Source organism: Ischnura elegans, chromosome 7 (assembly GCF_921293095.1).
Source record: "Ischnura elegans chromosome 7, ioIscEleg1.1, whole genome shotgun sequence".
Taxonomy (NCBI): domain Eukaryota; kingdom Metazoa; phylum Arthropoda; class Insecta; order Odonata; family Coenagrionidae; genus Ischnura; species Ischnura elegans.
Window position 1 is genome coordinate 35,472,041 of NC_060252.1, and position 26,230 is coordinate 35,498,270.

Below are 26,230 nucleotides of genomic sequence, written 5' to 3' on the forward strand. Positions count from 1 at the left end.
GATTCTATTCATGCAATCAAGATTGAAAAGGTAAAATTCCCCACCTCTTGATCCCTGAAAGGGTCGACTGGTAGATTAAGATGCAAGTAATATTTTTTATGCTGTTTATTAGAAATAGAAATTTTATTTTCATCAAATTTTATAGCAACCGACGATGAACAAGGATAGGGAATTTTATGCTATCTAATTTTCTTACGCTTGATGTTGTGGCATTTAATATAGAAGCAATTATGAAGTTACAGATAATTTTCCACAAATACTTAAATTTTAATTCAAAATTAGCAATAAGAATATGTTCCGATAGCCAAAATACTTTCCTCGTTAACTTTTTCTCAATTTTTTTAGGCTTCATATTTAATTTACTATGATTACCTTAAGTATGTGATATTTATGCTGTTTGCTTAGCTTTCCCACTAATTATTCCGAAGGTAAAAGTTTTTTTTGTGTTATTTTTTGTCATTTTACAATTATTAACGATTGCAATTGCCAACTTTTTTTTGTTGGTATTTCATATATATTCGCATCAGGGGATGTATTAGAGAATGACGTTCCAAGTAAGTTCATCCCAGGACAATACATTTAATTCCATTCCCTCTGGACCACCCGCCCTTTATATCTCGCTGTGCTTGCGCGACCACTGACTGAGTGCTGCGGTCGATGACGTTTGAACTGAGGCAGGCCGCAATTGAATAGCATTAAAACGTATCTCGCATGGGAAAAAATATTTGAATGGGCTCTTAATGTGAAATATTTAGGCCAGTACGGGGTCCGTGGGAGAAAGGGCTTTCTAAATCCTTTCATGTTCGCGGGATGGTTTTGCATTTTGCAAGAGCGGAAGCGAGCGCCACGGCAGGAAGTGCCGGCGACGGCGAGAAAGTTTGCGTGGGCGCGACAATTGAAAAGCGGCGCGCGTCCTGTTTATTCCTGTGTGAACCTCGGCCACTTCTTATCACCACGGAGTGAGCCAGCATTTATTTGTCGCAGTCGGAAGGGTGATAATTGATATTCAATATTCAACGGAAAATGGAGAAAAACACGCAAGACCGTCTTGCTGATTACGTTTTACGATGAAAACATTGCAAAAAAAAGACTTCTTTTTCTCTGAAAAGATACTAAAAGTTTTGAAGTAAAAAAACAGCCCACCTGGCTTCAAGCAAGGTATTTTTTCCGTATTTCTAACAGCGCTGGATCCAGGATAGTGACAGGAAGTACTGGTTAGGGGACTGGGGGTGTTGAAGTTAATAGTAAGTAATATAGGTTCGAAGATTTTCGCGGCGTTGATTAGATGATCTCTCCATTCTATTTGTTTTTCACCGCGTCCGTTGTGTTTAAGTGACAACAGTTTTTTTTAAGTGACCTTTGACCTGAAGACGCTGACTGCAATGTCAGCGTAACTGTTGTCACTTAAACACAGCGGACGCAGTGAAAACCCGAATAAAATGGAGAGATCATTTAATAGTAATTATTTCAACGAAATGTTAATTTAAATCAACAACATTAAGTGTTGAAGTTTATAAATAAGCAAAGGTTTGTCAAGGGTAAGAAAAAGTTGTTGACTAGTTACCAGTGCAGTTGAATAAATAAGTTAAAAGAGACAACAACATCATGTATAATTAAAAAGAATAATTGATTTACATTAGGGGGGTCACCTCCGAGCATTAGTGGGGGTCTGAGCAATATTACCATTTTATTTAGTATCTATAACATGCCCAAGGGGGTCTGTAGCCCCTTAGCCCCTCTCTGCTCCGCCACTGTTTTCCAATATATTTTGACTTATTTTTCTAGAGTTTACAGAGACTTACATATAAATACAGAAAATTTACCTTGCCATAAAAAATTATGATGCACGCTATGCTGCGAGAAAAAATTCTTTTTATCGACGAATTTCGAGGGTGAACTAAAGTTCATAAACAACGCATAAATTTACAACAGAATGAAAGATTGTCATTTTTGCGCTTGATTCGTTTTTTTCAGGTCAGGACACGAGATAAGATGGACTGCGATAAATATTTGAGAATGCAAAAGGTATATATGGTGCAACAGCACCCAAGAAAGAAGTTGATCAGGTGAACAGTGGAAGATGAATGCGCTTTAGGGTATAGATTTTGGGAGAGGCTACCGTCAGCTCAGGTAAATTGCCCAGCAAGAGAAAGATAGGGGAGGATGATGTACTATTCCATTTATACCGATTGAGGTAGGTTTTCATGGAAAATTTTTGGAGTATCCTGGCAGTCTCCCAATCACGTAACATTTCTGAAGTACTAAGAAATAAGCCATATTATTAAATTATTTCATTTTATCGCTCAAGCTACTAACCTACGCCACTAAATTAAATAGCATTCCACAGCATTGGCAAATTCTATTTTCATTTCTGCCTTCAAGCCTCCAAACGATATATAATTCAAATATCCGGACTTTCAATGATGCAGACTGGGTCCGGTACCAACTTATCAGCACCAAACATCTCAACTCCACTTCTCGTACGTGTAGTAAGTACATGCTTCGCTCTCTTAGAAGATATTCTTATACTTCAGGTACAAAATCAGAGTAGACTGTTTAGATAGGGTTCTGTGGATCATTTTCTACATACTAAACTTCATATTCCTACTTTAATAAACAGAGATGTAGAGCTTTGCTCATTACTCGCTCACTTAAATAGCAGTAATTATTAAACAAGTCTGAATATATGTGAATATTTATCTAAAAAAACATTACATTACTACCAATACGAGCCTTTTTTTTACTTTCGTTATCATTTTTCTGTCACCAGTAGTTTTTCCTAACGTTTGCATTCCTTTTGAATTTCATATTTTTTCTATGCAGCGACTAAAACTGCCATGAAATTTGGCACAAACTGCGATTTTTAAATGTAATTTCAAAAAAAAAATATTTTAGTATGGTCCATTTTTTTATCAAATAGTAATAAGAAGAATGAGCATGGTTGTCTACAGTGTATAGCGGTAGGCTGCGAACCTAGGGGTATTGGTTTCTGTTACTGATGGTAGCCATCAGAAAACCCAAAAAAAAGCCCTTCTATAAAGCCCGGGCAAGGTGGCCCGGGGAAAGGAAATAGCCTCCCTTTCCTGAATATGTGAAATTCACACTTCTGTGGCTCGGGGGAGCTCTATCCTCACCCACCCAAACTAACCTTCAGGCTGAATCTCAGATTGAATGAATACTAATAAGGTACGCTATGAAATTTCCGTGACAACCATTTGCTCCATTTCTCAAGAGCACCCATTTGAGAATAAAAATAACTACCGCACTAAAGTCACGAGGGATGAAAAAATCACTTTTCAATTCGCCTCATAACCTCACACTCAATCGCTGTAAATAATTTTCACGAGTTTTGTCTCCATCAAGAAATTCCCATTGGCGCATTCGACAGGTGGTCGTCAGATTCGCCCTGTTATTTATTATGCAGATATGAACCCCTGAGAGAAGGTGTTCCCTACCATTAAACACGAATTGTGAACTGAAAATTGCTCCTCTATAAGAATCGTCCATAGTTTTCATCCATTAAATTGCATTTACGATATTTTTAAAGAAACTAAAATACTAGTATATACGGTAAAAATATTAAAAACCATAAAATTTTATGGCTAATCTCGTAATAAAAGTTTTTATTTAAGCCATAAAAACTTTATGACATGAAATCACGGCAGCAGTAGCCATAATAAAACTCAAACTGTCGCATTCCACCCGCAAGTCTGGTCTTTTTTGGTAAAGGATTTCTTGTTTAAAATTTAATTTATCAGCCTGAAATTATCAGGAAATAAAAGGTAGACTCTAATCAACACTAAGTTCCAAATATGAATACTGTGCATCGGTATAGTGATGGAAAAATCTATTTAGATTAGAATCGAAAATCAAGTTTTAAAAGTCAATATAACAAGGAAATATAGATCGAGCCATGATCTTTGGGTTTCGATCCAAACTATAAGTTTCGATACAAATAAGTTTTTTTAACTTCGATCATGACCATTTAGTACTTTGATCTCAGCAGCATTACTACCTGCCTATGATAACGTCAAACATACCATGTCCACGAATTTTCTCAAAGGCCGTTAAATTTGGAAAGGCACGCTATACATCATCCAGAAAGCAACGAAATAATTTGACCTGCCTTAAAAATTTATTGAAGCCGAAAGGTTTCAAAATGTGATCCCAAAACTTGTATAAGGCACTTGTACATTGTTACTGCTAATAATTGAAGCATGTAGACTAAGTAGATTTTTTCCTGAAACAAAAATGTGAATTTCGAGTGTTTTTCCAATAAATTATACTCAGATGATGTCTCCATGTTTCTGGATTTCACCGCGTGGATTTTCTTTGTGACGACAGTTTCTCCGGTATCCCAACCGGCGTCTTCAGGTCGAATGAAATCCACGCGGTGAAACCCAGAAACATGGAGACATCATCTAGACAACGCCGTGGAAAACTATGCATCAAAATTATACTCAGGTTTTTATTTTAATTGTTTTTTAAAGAGTACCGTCGACTCATTCGATTAATCATAAAAATAGCGATGCATAAAAATGCATCGCTACTTTTGACCTGAAGACGCCAGCAGGATGGCTGGAGAAACTGTCGTCACTTATGGACATCAAAACGCGGAGGAACGCCCGGAAGCCAAGACTCATATGAAGTAACGCCGTGGAAACCTCAGATCAAACATTCGATTAATCGATCTCATGGTTCATATTTCGATTATTGTTGAAATGTAAAGCTTTTCGATTCGATTGAAAATCATTTGCTTGTTATTCGATTTTGACCAACATTTGATTTTTTTTTCAATTTTCACCCCCTAAATCTTTTCAACCCCAGTGAAGTTTATCTCTCTCTTGACCCTGATAGCCTTAAAACGTCATTTTTTTCAATCAGAAGCAGATAACATTAGTAAAAGTCCCTTGAAAAGCGATAAGTTTAGATAAGGGGTTATTTTCCCCAATTTAGGGGTTGCTCGTAGAAATGGAGGGTAATAGAAAAAACGGAGGTCATTTTCGGATTCAGCGACCCAAAATTAGCCAGAAACACCCAAAATTGTAGCCAGGAATTTTTTGAACTATTTTTTGCAGAACAGTGTTATCCGTTGAAACCTGCCTCACATACGGAGACTTTATGAAACCAGAAGACTATGGATCTATATTGTGTGTAAGATACAGGAAAAGGTTGATCATGCAGTGATCCATATTTTCAAAGTGATAACTTAAAATTTAGTTTAACACGCGTCGACAAAATAGTCACACTCGAGAACAAGTGACGTTCTTAATAACAGCGCCTCTGGAGAGTTAAATGTTTCATTACTGGCTGGAAAGTGCTTTATATAGAGATAAATTGGACTAGAAGATCTTTCTAGTTCAAACAAAAGGCCAATATTTTCTTAAATTAACTCTAATCAAAAGCCTATCGGATTTGACTATAGGAAAAAAAAATTTTCTATGAAACAAAGGACACGCACACAAGGAGTCACTGATTTTACGATAAAAATACGAACACATGAGCAATTACGGAGGCAAAATAACTTTTTGATATCTAGTTAACACATTAACTTAAACGATTGCGGTTGAGTGATGAGTTTCAGATGCCAAACAAAATTTCGACTAAGATTGGCATCATATGACTATATTAATTTAAATGATCTAAAAAAACCTTTGTTTTCAGATACCAATCTTAACCTATTTATTACACCATAATTCTGAAACATTTCACACGGGTTACAATAATTACGAGGTTCAAGGCACACAATGAGAGAGCTAGTCCTCTCACCGGTAATGTTATCCGTTTGAAGTTGAAGTTGTTTCGGGTTTCCCACCGGATGAGGTTCTTCATTTCTGCCGACGTTTCGATGGCCGTGTCGTCCATCGTCATCAGGGCTTGATGATGATGGATGACACGGCAATCGAAACGTCGGCAGAGATGGAGAACCTCATCCGGTGGGAAACCCGAAACAACTTCAACATCATCATACGCCGGGAAAACCTCAGATCTTTCTTATCCGTTTGAAACCTACGCAAGAACCTGACTTTTTCTGCACAAATAGAATCGACCTCATTTTAAAATATGCCTGTATCACCGATGCAACTAATTTACATCTACACTGGACTTGTATGATCATTTAACTAGACAAATTGGTAAATGTTCAAAGGGGTCTACTCAACAGAAACCCCCTGCCAAGGTGGTTCCTGTGGGCCAAGCAGAGAACCATAAACATATAGATATATATCCTGAAATTTATCAAAACGATCCTTGCGAATCTAAAAGAGTGCTTCCTTACGAAAACGCACCGATCGAGGAAGTGACTTCCAATAAGAATAAGAAAAAGTTGTATTTTTTTATGTTTTTACAAGCCCAAATTTTGAGGAAAAATAGGAATCCGAAGGAACGAAAGAGGCGTCTCGTCAGAGCGACACAGATGGGACAAGAGAGCAGCAATGCTAAACTACTCTCACTCCACGTACTCCAAGCGACGTAAATGGCGACAGAGAGTGCACAGATTGGAGAATATTTCTGGCGGTCCATCACTCGTCGATTGATGGTCCGAACTATCGAATGGCTCTCCACGTTAACGCGATTGGAGAGGTTTCCGGAAGAGGACCATCCAAGGAGACTTCGAAGAGGCGACCCCAGTTTCTCCCATAGAAACTTTTATTTATGCATTCAAATACAGCGCATTTTAATTTTTTTAATATCCGCAGCACGGTGGCCGGGGCAGTGCAATAGGGTAGTTTCCTTCATTAAAGAAAACGAAAGGCATTGATTGCGATTCGTTACCCACCATTAGTGTATTCATAATACACTAATTATTTGGTTTTTGAAATACCGGTTTAGACGAATGGCAAGGGTCAAATTTTATCCTCATTTGAAAAAGGCCAGATTGGCGCCCATGCTATTCCACTCCGCATGACGTCACAGGGACCTAGTTTCTACACGAGAGGATAGGAGTTATGCATCGTCTGAGGTTACCAATGCAAGCATGAGGCACAGAGCTCAGGGAAACATGTCTTAATAATCACCTATTAAAACTGGCTAATGTCGGAAAGTTTTCTTCGTTTGATAAGGTATTAATAAACCTTTTTTAAGCCAAGCGCTACCGTTCAGGAAGATACTCAGCTATCCGCTAGCATCCTGCGACGTATCAGAGCTAAGCCTCGCCTCAAGGTCACCTCACCGGGCGGGAGGGGGAACCAGAAATACGACGTACGGAGATATTTCCCGACATTCATACTTAAGCGTCTCGTTTTCGCGCGCTTGAAAATTTTCACTTTTCATTTAATCGCGAAAAATAGATGTTGTCATTTAAAAATCTAAAAGCGCGAAATACGTACTCCAGGAGTAATAATCTTTCGATTAAGGCAATAAAAAAATAATAGGAAACCACCCTATTCATTTGTTTTTAATATTTCTAACATAATGTTTACAATGGCGAGTAGCATTGAGAAGTTATAGATTTGATATATTAAATCATCACGAATATAAATTTTGGTTAACAACCTTAATTATAGTCTTCGTAAAATTAAGATCACTCCAAATTTCAGAGACGCAATTGGGGACTTCTGTGAAGCCATTCACAATTGAATTACACCCACAATATGCTTACTTTGGTTATCAAAGCTTTCTAGATATTCTTAACAACTATCAAGACGGATGAAAATTTCCGACATTAATCACGAAAATTGCCATTTTTAGCCCCATTGCACAGTCTACAATTGTTATACCGCAGGCCTAATTTTTTTATTGTTGATACCAGACCTGAAGTGAAACTTTTAAGATGTAAATGTTTTTGGCATGACATGGTTAAATTTATTTTTTTTTTATTTTGAAAATGAAATATTTTCAACAAAAATATCAAAATTAATGGCGTTTGCGCAATCTAAAGATATTGATTGTCCAATAGACCTAATATTTATTGCCGTTTATCTTTCATCTTGTATCAGATGATGCCATGTACCAGATGATACCTACCAGATGTTACCCCTGTGACTCTAAACGCGTCGTAATATAAAAAAATACAATAAAAAAATAATTGTGGAAAAGTGAAACCTTTGATTTCAATACGTCGAACTTCAACTATATAGCACCTTAATCATTTGTATTTATTCGCAAGTGGCGACTTCTGTAAAGTCGACTGAAAAATCTACTCTACTATTCGTTGAACACAGATTGGTGAATCTTTTATATCGTCAATTTCTCGTTCGCTTTAGATTTCAGACCTGTAGGGCAGAACAGGTTTAAACCATCGTGTGAATGCACGATAGTTCCAACGATCGCTGGAACAATCGTAATCTGAACGAGGCATTTCAGGCGGTCTATGACTCGGTTGATTGATGGATCGATCTATCGAATGTTGCCCTCCGTGGCAAGGCGATTCGAGAGGTTTTTCCGGAAGAGAGTCATCACTCGAGTCAGGAAGCAAACCCGTTGCGCGTAAAATGACTGCGCGCCTAATTTCGCCATATGTTTGATGAGAGTGCTGAGAGGGGGCGAGCGAACAACATTCACAAGCTCCTCGTCGTTATGGAGCACTCGGTATCTCGGAGTGAGAACGAGAAAGCATCGTGTCGCCGGCTTTTGGAACATGAACCGCGCGCCGGCCTGCTCTCTGCGAGCTCGGTGTTATTGACAACATGGTCGAATTGCACCCTCGACACGCGCTCCTGACATTATTTTACTTCCAAAGTGGTCACACTGTCGACACGTGGGAGGAATTAAAATGCAGCGAAAGCTAATTCATCTCCACAAACCACATGTCCTATTAAAGTAGTGAATTATTTCAAAATAACGAGATTAAAAGTACTTACGCCATTATATGTTTGGTTCCACGATATTTTCAGCTGCGTCTAGCCGTCATTTTCTCCAAAAATCGGCATAATTAAGTACCACTTAATTGATGTAACATTAGACTCGCATTTTATCGTACCTGAAGATGACACTAGCCAGAGAAAAATACGATTTTATAAAAAAAATGTGTCATAGTAGAAATATGCCAGCTAATTGAATTTTTTCCTCTGTCCATCGGTGTATTCTTTGTAAGTTTTTATATTGTTATTATATTTGGCCTTATTCATTTTTGCAAAACTTTTCACTGTAAATTGGTGTCATTGCTGTAAGTGAAACTTAATTTAAATAAGCAATTATTTACACTAATAATATAAAATTCGGCCTTTTGGAAGGAAATTAATAACGTGGTCTTGTACAATGATATTTTGTGCCGTAAATGCTGTACTAGTGTGACTTAAGTCCGTTTTACCTGGGGCACACTATTATACAATCTTAGGTATTTACTTACATAGGCAAAGTCGAAATTACGTCATGTAAAGCAATGAATTACTAGGAAAAATGCGAGAATGCACGTATACCAAATGGTAAAGTAGCCTCTGCTCCAATTCCAGGCCCGTATTCTCGCAATTTCAACAAATGTTTTCGATGCTAATATGCGCCATGACAAGCCCCGTGTAAAACGGCCTTTAATACATGGACGAAAAGACGATGCCCCATTTATCACCACTTCCTTCATATTCTCGCAGTGATGAGGAAATTGACACTAATGCTGACGATAACTTCATGTTTAAGAGTCAGGAGATATTTAAAAAATTCATTTTCAGCAGACGTATTTCTCAAAGCTTGAAGAAATTAGAAGTAGGTCATAAAAATTAAATACAATTGTTCTTACAGTGATAGGCATCGTTTATATTAATTATTTATTCTTAATCAACAGTGTTACAAATTGATCGATAATCATTGCTCTCAACACTCTAATCAAATATCCTTCTGGAGTACGTAGATGCATACGGCGCAAAGCAGTTATTCGTGTTTTTGACCGTGTTCCACCGATTTGAAAACAAAAAAATTCTGATTATACTTTGATGCAGAGGTAACATTATATATTTTTTCGGCGGTACTATTGTTTACTAAAATTTTTAATTTTATTTTGAAATTTTCAAACTTACGTCAAATTTTAGTATTCGGTTAAAACATGCATTAAAAAATCAGAATGTTAAATCGGAATAGCATATATATTTCAAAATCAAGGAAACGTTTTTACAAAAATAAAAACGAAAAATCGTGTTTCAATTTTTTTTGTTGATTTCAAATGTTAATGCCTGAAACTTTAGGGAAGCAAATACCTTTTGATGCACTTTAAGTGCTAATTTTTTATTTTTCAAAATATCTGAGGGCACTTTTCACCATCTTAACCTGCTAGACACTTTTGCAAATGACGAAAAGAAATGATATAAAAAAATTGCTCTAAAAATACACGAGTAAATAATCTTGGAAAAAATACGTAGTCACCAAATTTTCTAAATGTGCTGTCCTTGAAAATATCAGGTTATTCAGTTAATTTTAAGTCCAGGAATACATAACCAAATTACATCAAATACGACCGTTTGCGATAGAGACAGTGATGCGTCCTCTTAAATCAGGTTAAGCTGTTGCGAACGAGGCTTGGCGCACAGGAAATGAACCGCTGAGATTCAGTGCCAGTCCCCCCACTCCGACCTCCAACGCATTAACGATGTTTCGATGAGAGGATTTCGAAGTCTGGAATCTTCGATGACGAGAATGAGAGAGCAGCCCGCATTCTGCGCTTTCATTTTTTTTCGCAATTTAAATGCCCTCACCTGTGGGTCTCCCATTTCCCCGAAGGGGAAAAAGGGTAACTTTTTTTTTTTTCGAAGTCGGCATTAAATGCGCGGTAATGCCCGTTGCCTCTTAGCGCGCGCGGGTGGCGCCTCTGGCGGCGGGAAGGGGGGGGCTAAAGGCGACTTTAATTAATGCCGGAAATGGAGAAAGGAGCGCCTACGAATGGGAAGGAGCGTTTTTGGACTCCCTGGCGAGAAGGAATGGAAACAGCTGAGCGGCGACGGCCGCAGACTCGCATAGGGGGAGCAGAAATGAGTGTGCGGCGGCGTAAATAATTGAACCTGCGCGCGGGGGTGGGCGTAAGGGAAGAGAATGTTTAAAAGGGCCTCTGTGGGGAGCGGCGCGCATTAAAGTGGGCGGATGGAGGCACCCGGGTGACGTGCCGCACTCGCAACAATGCTCAGAGGAGGTGGGCGTGGGTGCATATTATAAATTAGGGTGCTAACTGGTTTAGGCGCTTTAAAAGCGAGTTCTAATATCCAGTGAATAACGTCTAACCTTTTCCATCCATCGATATTCATCATCATCGTTGGTAGAATGCTATTTAACAGCCTCGAATAAATAATTCCTTCCAAATAATTGTCTTGTGCTTTTCTCATTCTCCTCCCACGGGCGGATATAAGGGATAGAAGGGGTCACAGGGGTCTTGCCCCCCTCCATATTAAAAAAGTAAATTATATTACTTAGATAGTTTTTGTATTCTTAAATCTCTATAGTTGTTTAATTTTAACTTTCGCAAAGAATTAAAATGACATTTTAGACTTCAAAATGCGTAAAAAAAATTTTTAATTTTACTCGATAGAACGCCCCTGTATTCATTGTATTCCACAGTGGCGCCGACTCCATGGGGCCTGAGGGGGCCCGAGCCCCCTCAAAGATTCGTTTGGGGGGGCGGAGCCCCCTCAATAATTCAAGAAAATAATTAAGTTATATTATGCTTTGTGAAATCACATAAATATATTTATTTTTATTTCCCATTTTTGACGATAGTTACCTTTTAAAATAAATTCAACAATGTGTGTTGAAACAAATAATTATAAGGTTAAGCAGGTTAACTGAATCAAGTGGTGTGAATTATGGTAGTGTTTCGGTGCTGCGACAAATTTTGAATTTAACCTCTTCCCGGGGCAAAACCTGATATGGGCCCCCCCAATATTTTTTATACGTCGGCGCCCCTGGTATTCCATACACTCCGGACCCAGGTCAAGACCCCCCTAAATTTGATGCTGAATCCCTCATATCTCCTCCGCGCGTGACATGCATTTAGGGATATTTTTTCTGATTTGAAAATGTTACTCTGAAGAAAATGCAACATTCCTACTCAACCGATCTCTCTTTTCTCCTGGTAAGCACAAGTTATTATCTTGAAATTATTCAAGCTCCGATAGTATAGGCACAATTTCCAACATTCTCCTCGATCTAAAATTTGGAAATTTAGCCCCAACGATTCATCAGACGTAAATGGCTACGTCTCATGTTCACAAAGGTCTTTTCCACATGATTAGGCGATAAACGACAGAAGCGAAAAATTAAAAGTGACTAATAAATGCAAGTCAAAATTTTTGTTCGAGCATTTACTTTTTATATGTAGACGGCTGGTGTCCTAACACCTCCTGCCAAACGCCTTTTTAGGCGGCTTTCGGGACGTGCAATTTCGTCATGAAAAAAGATTAAATGCGACTGATAGTGAGAAAGTGATTCATCGTTTAGAATTTTCAATAAAAATAGACTTTTACTTTCTTTGGTCAGAATGACTACCAGCATTACCGATTAAAAATGTCATCAAGCACCATTCCTGTATTCAAACCTAAAATTATTCGTCCCGTTACGGGAGATGTCACGTCAAAAATTGTCTATTCAAGCGTTACACATAGGAAAGTTTTGCGATACTCGATTTGCTACTCTTCAACCATTTCCATGTATCCTAACGTTCCGGGATTAATCCAGGCATCTTTTCCTTCGAGGAAATCTTGAAAGTGATACGAGAATATACAAACAAGTTGTGAGTTCAAAAAAATTAAAAAAATTGTGAATTTTACAGTTTCAATTTAGATCTGGAGAGCCAAGATTTTCAAAATTATTTTTATAGTTATTGTATAGATGCCTCTGAAATAGAAAAATATTCTCAGCCCAATTCAGTTTTTACGTTGTCTGCGGCATCCTCTAAAGTTTAAATTGTTTCTATGAACTCGACAATTTTGGCTCATTCTTCATTGCTTGTTCGTGAACCTTTGGCCAAAAGCAACGCCCTCTTAAGACGAAATTCTATTCATCACATCAATTTATGATCATACACACATTAAGTCGTTAAACCAAATGGTGTATTAACTTCATTACCAAATGGTCTTTCTAGAAGGTAACAAGATCAGAGCAACAGGAAGGATTCACGATCAAATTATATACATCCATCAACATATCAGACATAATTCTCAGAAGCAGATAGTCCAATATACTACCCCTTAACAACGTTAATGATTTGCTTATTCATCGAATGATGGAAGTATTAAGTATTTATCGTGTCCCTCGCGCGTCTACTCCGACCAATGGGATGAAAATGGCCGACAGCAGCGTTTTTTCCGATCGCGTGGTAATAATCTCAAAATGCTCGCTTGGGTGAGCAAATATGGCGGAGCCGATGACATAGGAGTGGCGTCTGCAATAATGCCGTCTGCCTCTAAGCTGATTAAGCGAAATATAATGCCCGAGGAAGTGATTGGATCGGCAGCCGTGCAATAGGATTACCTACACCCCCCCCCCCCCCATACTCCTTCCGCGGCTCCCTTCTTCTCCAACACTCCGTTCGCTTCCGGCTGCAAAAAAAAGGCCTACGTGAACCCGACCCGATGAGGAGATGTGCCCGTCTATTCTTATATATATATATATATCACGACAATGGCGGGAAAACCAATTTGAGGGATAGATCGGATGGGAAGTATTCCTTCATAACGGGGTTTTCGCGGATTAATCCAAAATCGGAGGAGGGTTGGGGAACCTCAGCAGTTTCCGTTACGTGTCAAAGATTTCCGCTTCATACTTTTGCCACAGAGATGCTGTTTTACGTCATTAATAACGAATTCAACTTCAAGTGTATAATTGAGCGTGTTTTTTTTTTAGTGCGTCGACAGGTCATTTTGCGCCACAAACGTCCTCATGTAAAACAAATTTTAAGTGTTCACTGCCATGTTATAACAGGTATTAATATTTCTAATAAAGATTATGCATTCATTTGTTTAAGTCGACTAACAGTTTTTTTTTATGTTTGATTTCCTTTGAGAAGGCAATTACTTGTGACAAACACTCTGGAGAATCACCGAAGGTATGTTTTCAGGTACCGCTCACTTTGTGTTTTTCTCGACGGGACCGATATTTACCACATTCAGTCAGGATGTTTCACACTCAAATGTGAATCGCATTGTTCACACTGAAGTGGGTTCTCTTCTGCAAGGAGGTATGGAAGGTACCAAATGCTACCAAACAGGTGCTGCATTACATCATCAAAAGCAACTTCAGTAAGAAATTAACGATCTTAGATCTACGCAGTTGTAGTGGTACTGGCGAGAAATGCCAAGGTATTTAAATCAAATGTAACATTGGTATGTCTTCGGTATGCCAAAATTCTGTTTTTTTTTTTAATTTTGCTCTTATGACTTGAATTTTGAATTATCTTATTAATCCTGATTTCATTTAAGAGTTCATTTGCTGCATAATTATTAATTTGAACTTTAAACTAACTCAAAGCCGATATTTCGGCTCCTGTCACTATTCGGCTGAAAAGCAAGAGCTGATATATCAGCCCGCGGTAGTGCGAGGGTTAATTTGGCTATAATGCTTCATTGAAAATTTAGAATCATTTATACACCACGCACATTGCCCCTTTGCGGCCCAATGTCAAGGCTGGCTCGATGTAGTGGCCTAATGCTGCCAACACCCTAGAGACCTAGTGGTAGCCATCAGGTCCAACGTCGAGCAGAGCTCGATACGATAGGGTGCTGCGATAATACAAGGGAAATGCTTCAAGAGATATCATTCATCGAAAATTCTCAAAGAATTAACTGTTTGATTGAACGTGCATATTATAACCAGTGGATTTTTAGCTCAAACAATCAAAAAGAACATTAAAAAAGCCTAAAATCAATCCAATAAATTACTTCTTATTTCTTAGATTAATTTGGACCAGACTACTTGTATTTAAAAAAAACTGGATCAACAAAAGTTTACGGAAATAACTGTGATTAAGTATCTCTAAGAAGTAAACCGCAGGCGCGCAAATCGAACAGTGAATTTTGCACACTTTCCCAAATGTACAAAATAAATTTGTGTTAACCTAGAGGAAAAATGTCAAATAACCAACTTCATAGTATTCAATGCAGAGTTTACAATTCGCATTATGGATACTGGTATACATAATTCAATTACATACGAACAGATTCCTTCTAAGTTGTATATAATAAGTATGAAAGAATTATGAGGCTTCCCAAGAAAAATTATTTGAAAACGATTCTAAATAACACGTTTGCTGTCATCGGAGTATAGGTTATTCAAATCATGTCTAAGAAAAACAAATATGTAAAATATAATTCTACTGTAGACTCCTTTGCTGAGGGATAGGATGAGTCGATACTTGTATGTATATGCCCTCATTTGTTACATGGACCTACTGTTTTACGTAGTTATAAATATGGGCTCTTTGAGACAATCTATTATCGCTCCGAACACCGTAATTGGTGAGGCGAATTCGGAACAATATCATGTCTTTAAAGACACGGGAAAGTTGGCATTAAACGTCCTTATCCGCTAGGAAGATAGCAAAGTTGTCGAGCACCTACGGCTGACTTAGGAATTGAATTAGTTTATCTCACAGCCATTGATTGGTTTAGCTTGGTTAATTTATAAAAATGGCAGTTGGCATTCGCTGTTCCTAATTACACAAAATGCATTAAGTCTATGGTAATACTAGGTTACTGCAGAGGATAATAAACTACAACCACCATCAAGATTACACGATCACAACCTCTAGATATTTAAAGGCATTGGTTACACATTGCACTGCTTCTTAGGATACTATCCTTTTTAATGCCATATCGATACCATTTAGCCATTTAAAGCCCTTGCTCCTTCTGAGCTTCTTCAAATTTAAGGAACCTATCATTTAAATTAAGATGACTGATATGAAAGACGTGACTGATCCTTTAATTTAACGCAGGTCTTAACTTATTGTCAATTGTCATTGCAAAATTAAATGGTCCACTTGAGGCATCCCAGATTATTATGATTTAGTTGAAAAGGTAACCGTGTAAAGGTAACTGGCAAACATTCAAATTGATTTTTTCCTGAGATAAAAATGGGCTGGAATGAGTGAGTTCTTTAAACTCCATGGATTAGGAAAATTTCACGCAAACACCGTTTTTAATCATGTAAAATGAAACACATTCAAATACCTTAAGGCATGTTATGGCTCGTGCCCAACGACCCTGCCAACAATATTTCCAAAACGGATTTTCAAAATTATCCCGCTCTGTCGCCTCGGGGAGTCTTCATTACGTTCGCCTCGAATTCCGCGAAAAACCTTCGGCTCGCTTTCTTGAAGCGAGAGTGCCCGAATGACGATTTTGATCTGGCTAAGAACATTCCAATCGTAAGATCCCGTTTTCAATCATTCAATAAAATGACCCTTCGTGGATTATTTCGTCAAAGACACTGAAATGAAGGTTGGTCGACGGCAGAAATCAATCGAGTGAAATATTAATATGACATCCTTTGACGTGCCTGAATGAATTATCCCAGAGGCACCTTCAGCGGGCTAAACTGGTATTTCGATTATGAAATATTTCGAAATACATATTAGGGTAGATCGGGGCAATTTTACGCATGGTATACAGTTCACATTTTCTGGAACCACTTATACCTGGCGCGCTAACATTCATAGAATATTGATGCTCCTTTAGCCGTTATACGAACAAGTTTTTGAGCAATAGCCGAGCATCGGTTAGGCATGCAGAAAGGATAACCTGTTTTTCGTCAAGGTGAGGAAAAATATGTGTTGAACTTATTCAGGCTTAATTTAAACTGAGAATATTTAGTCAAGGATAAAAAAATACATTAACAGTAGCAGATTTTTTTCCGTTTTTGAGAACTTTTGAGAACATGAACATAAATTTTATCCATTTCGTAGCACGCTAAAAACAAATCCAAACATGGTGATATGGCGCGTTCACGCATTAAAATAAGATATTATCACTTTCAGTGACTTGTAATAAAAAAATATGAAGTAAAACTTTGAATTTCATAGGAAAAATATTTTTTTAATGGATTGGTCGCTCCAAATGTAGTGGGGAGTTGATACCAAAAGGCCTCCTAAGACCATTGGCCGAAATCAGTGTAAATGCCAGTGTAATATAAATACGCCAAGCCTGAAAATTCTAATTCAAGTGGAAAATGCGAAAATTGAACCGTGTACTAAAAAATGGCACTTCAATACTGATTACTTAACGTAGCATAATCAATGCATCAAAGCAGTGGCGTAATTATGATGGGGGGTCGAGGGGATGTATGCCCCCCAAAAGCCTCAGAGAAATCAAAAAATTACTTGAAAATCCTGTCTGGATTTGATAAATAATAACTGAATCTGCTAAAAGTTGAATTTTAAGTGACAAAATGATGTAAAATGCATTTTCAGGCATGTTATTTTTCAAAAGATTTTCTGAAATTCGGAAAAATTTTCTTATCTTTTCTCCCCGTTTCCTGGGGGGGTAGCCCCCACTAACCCCCTCATCCCCCCTCAAAGCCCCCTCGTCCCCCCCAAAAGCTCTCTTATCCCCCCAAAGGATATTTCTAATTACGCCACTGCATCAAAGGGTAACCCTCGGTGTTACTTGAAAGCAATTTTACTCTTCCCTAAAAAAATCAGTATTCCATGGAGAGTATCGGCTGCAATTAGCCTATTGGACTGGCACACTCATGCCGGCACATTTCAGGTGAAAATTGTATCTTAAATTCCCATGAATTGATGCTATCCGCTTTGGGCGTTTAGTATTAGATGTCACCACTCCCTTTAATACATATAAACCTTCTAAAAAGCCCAATAGCATGTTCTCTTCCAAGTATGTAACAATGCAACAAAACAACTATTTCAGCTTCTCTCACCATGACCGTTTTGAGAGATTTTTGTACGGAAAATATTCCCAATCTTCTCCCTTCAGTTCGGCATCCTTATGGCAAGCGATAGTGCCTGGAGGAGAAGTGCGTTTTCGTGTGGTCGCGAAAAGAGGCGGCACATTCCAATCGAAGACTCGGCTTCCAGTTTGAATTAACAAAACTACGAAAGTTCTGATGGGCGCCGCCAGGTGTCTCCGCGGGAGGCACTTGTTCCTCACGACGGAAATTATTGTGAAGACTCTGCCGGGATCGTTTCAATTAAAAGACCCTCCGCTACAGGCTACAAAATGAGAAATTTCTCTTAATTGTTCCGATGAAAACCAGGAAAATCATTCCTCATTATTCTAGTGAAAGCTCATCAAACTGCTAAGAAACTGAGTACGGCGAAAAGCTGGTGCGGTAGGAGAATGACACGAAATTTATGACGATACACCTCCCCCGCTTGGCCAATCTTTAATGAGAAAGGTTTAGCTATTTTAAAACGTATGCCACCATACTGAAATCTCACGGTGCTTGAAGACATCGTAAGTGCCAAAAATTGCAAGCATCGAAATATAAAAATCATAAATCTGAAAAAAATGATAAAAATTGAGCATATGTGAGGCACAGAAAAAAATTGATTAAGTTGATTATATACGCCCTGAAAATTTCAAGATGATAGCTATAATTAATACAGGAAAAAATACAAGCAATTGAGGAGTAATCCTTTTGTACATTCTGACATTTTTTCAGGTTTGATATAAATTGTAGGGATGGGTCGAATAGTAGATTTCTCGAATTCGAATATCAAATCATTGCCCGAATATTCGAATACCTCGAATTTCGAATACCTCGAATACTAAACGATGAATGTGAAAATGTTTGACTGGGTCGCCCATGCAGCAGGAAACCCGAGATTTTGGCGAGTAATTGTGATTGCCTTTAAAGGATTCAAACAGGAATTTAGCTGATTAATGGAATATTTTAATTTGATGTAAACAATAGGGTAGTTTCCTTCATTAAAGAAAACGAAAGGCATTGATTGTGATTCGTTACCCACCATTGGTGTATTCATAATATACAAATTATTTGGTTCTAGAAATACAGGTTTAGACCAATGGCAATGGTCAATTTTATCCTCATTTGAAAAAGGCCAGATTGGCGCCCATGCGATGCCACTCCACGTGACATCACAGGAACCTTGTTTCTACACGAGAGGATAGGAGTTTTACATCTTCTGAGGTTACCAATGCATGCGTGAGGCACAGAGCTAAGGGAAACATGTCATAATAATCACTTATTACAACTGACTAAGGTCGGAAAGTTTTCTTCGTTTGATAAGGTATTAATGATCCTTATTTAAGCCTAGCGCTACCTGCTAGCATGGTACTCGGCTACCTCCTAGCACCCTGTCGTATTAGCGCTCAGAGCCTCGCCCCAAGGTCACCTCACTCGCGGCAGCGGGAAGCAGAACGACGTCACGCGGAGTTTTTCCCGGCATTCATACTTACCCGCGCGCTTGAAATTTTTCACTTTTAATTTAATCGCGAAAAATAGATATCGTCTTATAAAAATCTAAAAGTGTTAAATACGTACTCCAGGAGTATTAATATTTCGATTTAGGCAATAAAAAAATAATATGAAAGCACCCTATTTAAGCATTACGCCAAAATGCTAAGCCTCCGTCGTATTTCTTCGTCTTTCCGGCATTTATTTTCCTGCGTAAAATGCTTAAATAAAGTCAGAAATATGTCGTGTTTGGTTTTATTCTTTCTTAAATTACGCGCATATTACTGATATTTCAATCCAATAAAAGTGTAAAATCAATTGCCTAAAGTCATTGTTAGACAACTTTTGGGCTAATAGATGACTCATGCAGCAGTTGACCTCCAGAAAGGGGGAAATTCGAAGCAGGTTGGTAGAAAAAGGTCAGTGGGTGAGACACGTTTTTATTTTTCTCGCGTAACTTGATATTTTTTCGAAGCTAAGGTCTTCGTAATACTATCCCTGCACGAGCTGGAACCTTTTGTTTGCTTTCGAAGAAGAGGAAATCGTCAGAGTGAGTGAGGCGAGTGCTGAATGGAGGGGGATAGCGGATCGTGGGAAATGCGCCAATGTTACTATCCCACGGCACTGAGTTTCTCCCTATGGTAGTTTCATCTCCAGGGGAAGATTTAAACTAAGTGCCTGTCGTTATTAGACATAAATGACACATTGTAAACACCTCGTCTTATTTTTATCAAGCGATGGATCCGGGAAAATGGTCAGTTAGGGAGAAAGAGGGAAGGGTGAAACGCGATCCTATTATTTTCCGGTAACTTCATATTTTTTCGAAGCTAAGGTCTTCGTAATACGATCCCTGCGCGAGCTGGGACCTTTTCTTTGATTTCTGAGAAGAGGAAGTCTTCAGAGTGAATGCTGAATGAAGGGGGATAGCGGATCGTGGGAAATACGCCAATGTTGCTATCCCACGGCACTGAGGTTCTCCTGACACCTGGGATTTCGGATTTTTTCACCCGATCAATTTCGGTTCCCTACGTCGAAATCTTTTCACCGCTCTAACACGCGAATTTGATGTAGTTCGTCAACTTGCCTAAAACGGCACTGCATGCACTAAAAGAATAGAGTTCTCTCAATTTTTCCGAGTCAACTACCAACGACGTGTGAGCGACAGTGTGTGACGCGAAATTCAAAGTATTCGAGGTATTCGAGACGGTACCTTTGGCATAATTATTCGAGATCTCGAATATCGAATACTTTCTAGTATTCGAGGTATTCGAGTATTCGCGGATACTATTCGCACATCTCTAGTCTAAAGGTAAGTATACAGGGGGATGAGGATGGGTAGATATATGAATTTTTTCACTGCAGGAATAAATACCTGAATACGACCTGGAGATGGTACAATCTATTAAAACCCGGGTATATAATAATTGCGATTGATAAGGTAAAATTCACCGGTCTTATTCATTTCCACCGAGTATTCGTCTCATTTGAATGAAATGACAAGATAAAAATGAACACACCTTCCCAATTTATTTCCATGCATGGAAATTTCGAACAATTTAAACCTTTACTGCCGACACGTACAATAGGAAAATGTTTTCCGTGCTGCGAGTAGCGTAAGAATATTTGAAACCTCTCCAAGCGGAGCTCTTTCTTGGGGTGGATTTACCCTGGTATTTTCTTCCCTCAGTTTTGGGACCCAACTCAACGGGGCCACTGGACTACTAATAGACCCTCTTAACATATAAATAGCACGAATCCACTATCAACTTATTGCGTTTCCAGAGTTTTTTTTTCGACCAAATTTTGCTCTTTATTTTCAATAATTTACTCTTCTAAAAGACTCACTAAAATTTTTAAGCCTTGTGGAATTTTTTTACGGATTTCTGGCGTTGATAAAAACAAAGTTAGTAAACACAAGGTACTACGAATATGAGTCCAGAAGTCCGTTATTTTCAACTCTGAAATTTCGTTGAAAAATTTCTTACGGACAGAACAAAATGAAGAATTTATTTCAAATCATAAAAATTGTAGAATGCAACAAAATATATCATTGCAAAAACCATTGAAAATATAGCCTCTTTTTGCAACGGATAATCGAGTTATCTACAACTACATACTACCCCGCAAGCCGCCTGAAAGGCCTGTGTCATGGGGAGTTAGGACTCCAGCCGTATACAAATAAAAAGGATATGCTCTAACGAAAACACGCCAAGCATTTATTAAAGTCCTCTATGGTTCGGGAGAAATTCGAATCCCCATACTAATCTGTACACTCTGATTTCCTCTGTATTTTATTGAGTTCACAGAGTAAGTTTTTCCGCACCGAATCCCATATTATCACTGCATTCAACAATTCAAGGTCTGGCCGGAAGAGAGCGAAATAGCACCAATATTTAACATATTATCCAAAAATATTCCGAATTCGGAACCCCGGATTTATCCTTCGTAAGGGCACATTAAATCTCATTCAAACCGAAGAAAGCGTACGGCTTCTGTTTTTCGTGGTGTCTTAACGTGCGTCTCACAGAATTTGATTGCCCTATTTATGTAGAGGTCCTCATTAGTATCTTATTTTTATTGAGGAAATGTAGCTATGACAAACCTTTGGGCTGTGAGTATCATGTCACAATTAGACAAGGATTGACGAAATTAGTAGACCTTCGTCAAATTTAAAGAATACCAATGCCTATTTGTTCGGTAAAATATTTTTCACAATTTATCTTTTCTGCCGGACCTGGAACAATATAGTGGGTTGCGTCAAAATTGTCTCTCTTCATATTTGACATAATTATCATGTTCAAGAAAAATTATCTCCTGCCTACCTCCCAAAATATTGTCTCCTACAGAATCAACTCCTCGAATTGCTACTATTTTTACCGCAGTCGTTCCTTCTTCCTCCAATATTGACGCAAAATCAACCGTGTGCCTGACAATGAGTGAGATTCGGAATATTTGGGATCACGTTTGGGAGCTTTCGAATCGTGCCACCATCGTACACTCTCCTCTCTCCGTAACAGAATGGGTTTGCAGCGCACTTCAACGCCCGCTCCAACTGAATAAACGAGCTCACGATTATTAAGAATGAGGATTCTCGAGTCGGACTCTAAATGTGTTGCCATACACTGCGCCACATTTAAATGGGTTTACAAAAGTCTCCACGTGTCGCTGACGGACAAAATGGTCCGAGTTTCACGGGGAAATAAGGTATAACTATATATAATAAGGTAATAACCGAAGTTTACTTATTCATGATGGTGTTATCTAACAAATTCATAACTTTTCAATGCTATTCCTTCCTGTTATTCCTTTGCCGGCCTCGGTGGCGGCGGTATAAAGTCCTTTCCTGCCGAACAAGAGGTAGGGGGTTCGAGTTCCGCCTGGATAAGTTGCCCCTATCCAAGTTATAGTTGAATTTGTTGAGCACCTCTGTGTAATATGGATAATATGTGCTGTAAACGGTGGTTTGGGTGTCTTGATCTGACTAGTTGCCATTGGTCTTAAACCCAATGTTTGGGAATAAATAAAATAAAAATTACAATCACTATACTGCAAAATATTGGGAAAAAAGTAGACCGCAATCACCGCAGCAAGAATCATCACCGACATTTTTGAAAACCGATTAAAATGCGATCTACGTGGCAACAGAAGTCAGCCTCTCATTGGATTGAATTGGGCCCCCTCTATGCAGTCCCCTTGCAAGAGCTCCAACGCGGCTGGGATATAGTGATAATGCGCCGAAGATGAGTCCCGCCACTCCCCCCTCCCTTCCCACACATATGGGATCGACCCCTAGCGGAAGGTGCGCACACATTGGCCAAATTCATAAGCAGACACTTACTGGGGGGCCCAGTCCATCCATCTCTATGGATTTCCCATCAGTCACCTCTCCCCTCGAACATCCTCCTCCAGCTCGCAAACCGCCGACTGCACCCGCACACGCGAAAAAAATGAAGGCGGCGGCGGCGCAGCGGGTGCAGGGTTGAAGGGTGCCCCGTTTGGAAGAGGATATGGGATGTGACGCTCTGCCGCGCTAAAATAACCCAACCGATCAATCATAATATATGTATGCGTATATAGTTGGGGCAGGTTTTCTTCGGGGAGGGATTTCGTATGCAATGCGGGGTCGAAAAACTTTTCCTTTTCGAGGCGATGGAAGCTTATGAGGGGGGCTCACGGGTGGATTGCGGCGATTTCGAAATAGACTGCGCTGCTTTCGCTTTCTTCTTTTTTGTCTCAGGAAAATATCGTTCCAGGAGCCGTCGACTCCAATTTAAAGGTGGCCCTTTTAGTGCAGAATTGAAAATAATCACGTCTTCTACCTCTTAATATTTATGAATTAAGTAAACGAACAATGGCTGGGGAAATAAAATCCACTGCAATGCATCTCACTGATTGAGGAACAAAATTTTCAGTGAAGTTAAGCTAGTTTACTATACATAACTCTGATGTTGACTACATGGGCAAGTAATGCATACTCTTTAAAATACTTTTTGGCTTGAAGTACTAATATCAATGGGAATTGTTTTTAACTGCAGACCTTCCTACCATGATAAAATCTATTGGAACCCGGGTCCTATAATAATTGCGATTCATGAGGTGAAATTCACAGTCTTTATTCATTTCCACCGAGTATTATCTCATTCAAATGACATAGGTATGAAAAAATGAAAATACTCAATATAATGCCTTGAATTGAAATGTTGAACAATTTAACCTTTTCCTGCCGATGTCTACAACAGGAAAATGTTTTCCGTGCTACGAGTAGCGTAAGAATATTTGAAAACTCTCTGTTTGGAACTCTTTTTTGGGGAGGAGTTACCCTGGTATTTTCTTCCCTCATATTTGAGACTCAACTCAGAGGGGCCACTGGACTAGACCCTTTTACCCTATCCTAGCAGGAATCCACGGTCAACTTATTGCATCACCAGTGTTTTTTTTTCAACCAAATTTTGCACTTGATTTTCAATAATTTACTCTTCTAAAAGACTTACTAACAATTAGAAACATTTTGGATTTTTAATGGATTTTTAACGTTAATAACAACAAAGTTAGTGGACACATGGTACTAAGTCCGAAGTCCATAAATTGGGAGCCTCTTTCTATTGATTCTCCAAGATAAGGCTATATCTCCGAGATTAAGCCATCATCCCTCTGTTGGTTGCTGAATATGAAGATATTTCAGAATTTTGTACTTTTCGCCTATTTCACTTGACGAAGCTTGAAGAAATCGAAAAGGGCCATGTAACTAAATCAAGTTATTGTTTGAAATGGCCAATTTTCATTACATCGAATTATCAATTATATCTGCCTGTTATAAGATCTGAATTTTGATTCGTAAAATCGAAGGAAGTCAAATATTTAAAGAACTTCATAGTGATTTTAACATTTCGGCAAATCTGCATCTACTAAATTAATATTTATTAGAAATTTGAATTGCAAATGGATTTTTAAAAATCCAGTGGTGAACAGTTTATTTCCAGGAGAACACGTCAACAAATCTTCCCACGCCCTTACAAACATCTTGAATGGCATCAACAGAATAGTGAAATTCGTTCCCCTAACTTGGCATTTACACAATGCCGAAGAAAACTTTTTAACGTCTGCGATTAACACTTCGTTTGAATAAAAATTTCACTGAAAAACAAATTAAACTTAATGTCTTTTAATCGACAACAGTTGGTACTGGCAGGACCGGATTTAGATGAAAAGAGACCTAGGATATTACACTTATGAGGCCCTTCCACCTTCCAGTTTGTAAGTTTATAAATTACATGAGAGATAATAAATGCATGGTGTTGATCTTAACCATCAAATACATTTTTATGCCTTCTTATTAGTCAAATGCATAGATTTTCTCCCTGTTTTCGGTTTAACGTTTACTGTTTTTAGTAGTAATATTGATTTTGATAACAATTTGAATGAAGGTCCCCTTGATCTTGAGGCTCTGGGCTAAAGTCTAGTTTGCCCGTGGGAAAAATCCACCCCTGGGTACTGTGATATCCTTTTCTTCTCTGTAATGTCATAAATATGTCCAAGAGGTAATATTATTAATAAATCAACCTGTATTACTTAAATCAGTACTTTTGAGATCCTGGAATTATACTCCTAATTGTTTTGGATTGCATTCGAATCGCGGCAGGACCTCCTTAACTCCTTAACAGCCCTCTTGAAGAGCCCTAACCACATTTAGGGAGGGGGAGTTTCCAAGGAAACGCCTTCTCAACTCAATCACTCAATACTTCGATCCACTTTTCGGAGAAACTTCGTCGGCGTCTGACGCAGAGAGTGAGAGAGTTTCAGAGGAAATGAAAAAGTTATAATGTTCTCGGAAGAAGCTCAAATCGCGCTCCAACCCTTTATCTACATTTTTACATCTACATAATACCCTCTAGGATGCTTGGCAGCGTGTGATCAATCACCAGCATATAGCATGCAACAGGAGATTCCCACATGCACTCCACGCGTCATAAAAAAGGAATATAACAACAAAAAACAATTCGTGCACATTCATGCAGGTGGTGTGAGCTCTCACGGAGCGTGAATCACTCCACGAAACCCGAGGCCGCAACATTATATACTTACGTAGAAAGGCAAAACTTGCAAATGTTTAGTAATGAGAGTAGCATGCCCGTAGCATATCGAACGATAAAAACTATTTTCGGCGGAATAAGACACAGGGCAAACAACGCACAAAAATGATCAGATTAAGAAGAAGAAGAATAAAGAGAAAATGCATTTAGGACGAAAAATGTACCATGAGGAAAAGATAATCATAATATGTGTCATCCACCCGAGTGGCGTCATTAATTTAACTATTCGAGACGCCGCACAGTGGGCTGAAGTTGAAAATAGCTGACCAAAATTTTAAAAAGGATTCCTTTGAGCCAGGAAATTAAAAATTTGCGAAAACATTTTCAAATAACTTTGAAATAACATGCCCGAT